A 4,869-nucleotide genomic window follows, 5' to 3' on the forward strand; every position below is an offset into this window, starting at 1 on the left:
CCCATGTTCATCTTGGAGTCAGTAATGACTCCAAGATCCCTTTCTGCCTCCGTGCTCTCAAGAAGGGAGTTTCCCATCCTGTAAGTGTGCTGCTGGTTTCTACTGCCCAAGTGCAGCACCCTGCATATACAGTCTCAACTAGTTGCCAAAACCTCAGAAGAAGGCATGAAAGCACTCCAGTGTAGCTACCCGTTCAGTTCAAAAGAACAGGGAAGGCAGGAGTTCTTTCTATACACAGCTGGCAGTAACCATCAAACTATATCTTAAAATATGAGCCTAATGAAAATCCCATTGAAACCAACAGGAATCTTTTTGTTAATTTAAATGATATGAAAAATAATTTAAAAAAATAAAATAATAATAATAATAAAAACCCAATCAATTGATTTTGCTTTACTAGCTACACACGAAAAAGTCGAGTTGAGGTGTTTCCCCCCAGCCCCCAAACTTGTGGCACCTCCTGAGGTCCCTTCATTTGGAACCGGAAGTGCTTCTGGTCGACTCCTGGGTCTGCTGCCAAGTGTGCTGGGGAGCTCCCCTGCACTCCTATGGGACTCTGCATCTGCCCTAGCATCTCGGGATTCATGAGCCACTTGCTACCCTGAGGTATGTAGAAAAAAACATTTAAATCTGTGTCTATGTCCAGATCACTGAATCTCTCCAAATTGTTTTGGAGGGTTCGGATTCAATTTGGAGAGCTTAAAGGGCCTTCTGATTCGATTCGGATTTGGAGATTCAGCCACTGAATCTCCACCGAATGGAATCAGGGACCAAAGCTTTGCATAGCCCTAATAAATAATGACTGAACTAATGGTATACCCATGTAAGTATAAAAGATGCCTAAGACATGAGGCGTCTGTACCCTTGCACCTATCCCTTCTGTCAGCCTGATTACCTGGCTGACAGTGAATACAGCTAATCTGGTTATACTCGCTGCTTCTGTTCACTCGAACTGTGGAGCAGAAGGAGCTGACAGCTTCTTGGCAGCAACAGCAGCAAGACATCTACATCAAACAGAAAACCCCTGCTACCAAATGGGGATTTAGATTGGACCCATGAGGTCAAACAAGCATATGTTTGGGTCCTGATGCCACGTATTTTGTATGTTCTAAACCTGTGTTCCCAGGAGTACCTTATGCCCCAGGAAGTACTGGGGGCCTTCTGCATAAACTGTAAAGTCCCCTGTCATCTTCTAGTGTTACTTTTAGGAGCTCAATGTGTGCACCTACATGTGTGGTTTACTAGTTGACTAATTAGCTGTGCAGTAAAGTGTCACAGTCTACACATGCACTGGTATTAGGGCACAGTAAATTAATTAACTCCACCATAAGTTAGTACTATCAGGGACAAGCACTATCCTACAGCAAAGTAATTATATCCACTGGAGCACACGTGTAGATGGTGCCAGGGCCTGGCTGGCACCTGAGGGTGCTAAAGTGTAGGGGCTGCCTGCTGTCTAGCACTTGTGCCCCTGCCGGCCCCTCTGCTGCCTGTTGCCACCACCCAGAGCCTGGTGCTGAACCCCAGGGACCCAGCCAGCCCAGGGCTGCTCCATCCCACCTCAAAGTGTTACAGTCCCAGCTGTATGTATAGATGCTGCACCAAGGAGAAGCTGACTCCAGCAGGAACTGCTTCAGAGTTTATTTTGTTGCCTTAATAGCCCATGCTGATGCACCCAGTAAGACCAAAGAGAAATTAAATGATCTCTCAATTATCTCAAATGTTTAATATTCTATTTTCCATAGGGTACAGTGCAGCTTGGCATGCATGGCTACTGAATATACAGAATCTGAAAGGAATAGGAAATTAAAAGGATCACATAAGCAATGTCTCATTTACATGGGCTGCTTTCTCTCACATGCACATACAGTGGAATACTTCTTTCATTTTATTTGCCTTTTCTTTTTTAAACAGCAACATATTACACAGTCGAACTTTTAGTGTCAACTCCCCACATGCTCCTCACTCCCATACACCCCACAACAATGTTTCTAGCAACACTAGGGCTGGATCAGGAGACAAGGAGCGCAACAACACACTGCAAGTTTAATGGCACTCCAGGTTAAGAAAAATTCACATATGCATCCCAATATTTTATTTTTCTTCACCCTTCTTTACTGTGTTCCAGTCCCCAGAGTATTTAGCATCTTAACTGACAGTGACCTTGAGGATATGGCTAGACCTTCTGGCCTAGTTACCAACTCATCCAAGCCCTTCAAAACTGAAACGATCTTAAAATGTTTCTATTTTACCCTAATATTATTCCCCAAATAGACCAGCATGCACTGATGTACCGTGCCAAACAACCCAGGCTAGATCCCTGTAATCACCTTAGGTTTCATTTTGTACAGTCTAAAAGATCAAATTGCACATTTTATTGCTCTGGCCTCTATTCATTTTATCTACTAAAATGAATTGTACAAAGGTTGCACTAAGGACATTAAGGATTCACCAGCGCCATTTTGAGAACTACATATACATACCCAACATGTCTTATGTAAAAATAGAACAACAAAATTGCAGTACACATGCTTTAATTATGTAACTCAGACCATGTTACTAAGTATAAGTCTGTATAACAAGTCCACTGTGGGAGGAAAATATTCATAAATCTTCCTTACTCATTAGAGGTAACGTGCAATCCAAGCTTAACTTTATTACAATTAAGAGAAAAAACAATGAGAGTGAATGCAACATTAAGTTCTGAATATTAAGTTCTCTTACTACATTAACTTGGTGATTTGCACACATTTCCTAATATAAGTTCATAAAAACCAAGAGCATTTTAATGTTTTTGTACAAGAGGGACTAGATGAATGTAAAGTGTGGTACATTTGCAATGTGGTGAAGCCAGTGGGCAAGCTCACATTCTAGAACTGAGAGTTCTTTATGCAGCGGAGAGACTGAAAACCTACTTATTTGCATTTCATCTTCCGTTTTCATAAAGAAACAACACAAACCCAGTCAAAACCAGGTAGGAAGAAGAGAACTAGAACGTCTGGATGGAGAACTTAAAACTGACAGGTTTCCGAGTAGTACCAATAAATTGCTTTTAAGTGGAGGTATTCCACTTGCATATATAGTAGATGCTATTAAAGACTAGCACCAAGTTTCCCAATTTATAATTTATTTAATACTAGCAAATTGCCCGTCAAGAATGACAGATGCATGACAACTTTCTTGATGGTGTTGTGCATCTAACGGTCTTCTCCCAGTGGCATTTTCTTGCAACTCGTTTGCAAAACTTGATTACGTTGTGTATATAATTGTTTTCTATACAATTGTGATTCATTTGCATGGCATTCTTGATGGTGTTGTGCATCTAATTTTCTTCTCGCATTAGCCGGAAGCCCGGCTCCCACTTTTCCTGAGTTGGCCCCTCCCTTTGCCCTCCCTGCCACACTGGGCTCCCGGCACCTTTAATGAGTGTTATGGACAGACAGACACACAGACAGATGGACTAAGCTCTTTATATATATATGGCACTTTCCTTTCTATCCATTTACATTTTTCTTGAATTGAATCATTATTTAGAATTAAATAACCAAAAAAAAACTGGTGAGTAATTCTCAACTTGCTACTTCCTCTGAAACAAGTCATTGTAAGTACCCAAAATTTGAAAAGGGTTTCATTGGATATGTAGATAATATGCAACATCTATTCTTTGACAGGATAAGTGGGGTTCCTTGTTTCAGATTTTTGATGTGCCTGCATGCAATGGTGAATTTAAAATTTGCTTTTGCAATACCCATCTAAAACAATTGTGAAAACCAATATATTTTGGTTCAGGAAATGGATTTATGCAATAGGAACTGTAACCATATGTTGCTGGTATGTGTTGTATGGCTTGTGTCCTTTCCTACCTAACACTCTACCTCCTTACGACGTCAGGGTAAGATCTGGAGAGAGATACTCCTGCATGTCCTGTGAGTTGTTCATTCTCCTGCCATGTCTTGATGTGCTTGTTGGGAGACAACACTGCAGGATCCTTGTGAAATCTCACTCTGTTGGTTTCTTTGTGGGCCTCCAACCTCCCCTTTACCCCACCCTTACTACATCCAGGGCCTGACCAGGTGCCGTTGTCCTAAGGCTTTCTCTTTACAGGTCATCTCTTCTCACCTGTGTCCCACTGTCCAGGAGGAAAGAAGCTCTCCAGCCATTGGCTATTCTTCAGCCATTGGCCGTTTCAGCCCAATGCCCTTGTGAGTAATCTCATCATGGCGTAGAGTCAAAAAAAACTATTCTCTAAATTATTATTTAAGAGAGTTAACAAAATCTTCTAATGTGCAGTCTTTGTTGGGGTGTACTCATGGATAATGAGTTTTTATCCCAAACCAAGCTCTAGGACTAGTCTATGAGTTGCTGTGCCCTTCAATCCCAATAGGGTCCTCACTCGGGTCCCTTCCTTTTGTGGCCGCTGATTGGCCTCAATGACTTTGCCCATTCACAGGGATTGATCCCTGTCAGCTGACTTGCTTCCCAGCCCGGGTCCACTCTAGGGCAATGGGGTTTGTCCCTATTGGGACTCATGTTGCCTCCTGACTTCTGTCCCCACTGTTCCCTGTGATGTGGCCTGGAGTTCCAGCATTGCCAGTCTTGGCTGCGTTCAAGGCTCTTCTCCTGTCTCCAGCTGAGCTTCTCTGGACTCATTCCCTGGTTGCTCTTCACTGGTGTGCACAGCAGGCTCTGCTGTATGGGCAAGCCACACACAACTTCCTGGCTCCACCCCTCATCACTGGGTCTTTCCTCTGCCATTTGCAGCCTCTTCCAGCTGCATGCCAACTCCCTGCTCTCACCCAGCTCTCCCAGGGTCAGTTTCCCACCTTGCCTCCCCAGCATGCCACACCGAGTCCCTTCTGAGCTCTTCTC

This window comes from Crocodylus porosus, unplaced genomic scaffold (genome assembly GCF_001723895.1).
Source record: "Crocodylus porosus isolate Cpor-Errol unplaced genomic scaffold, CroPor_comp1, whole genome shotgun sequence".
Classification (NCBI taxonomy): Eukaryota; Metazoa; Chordata; order Crocodylia; family Crocodylidae; genus Crocodylus; species Crocodylus porosus.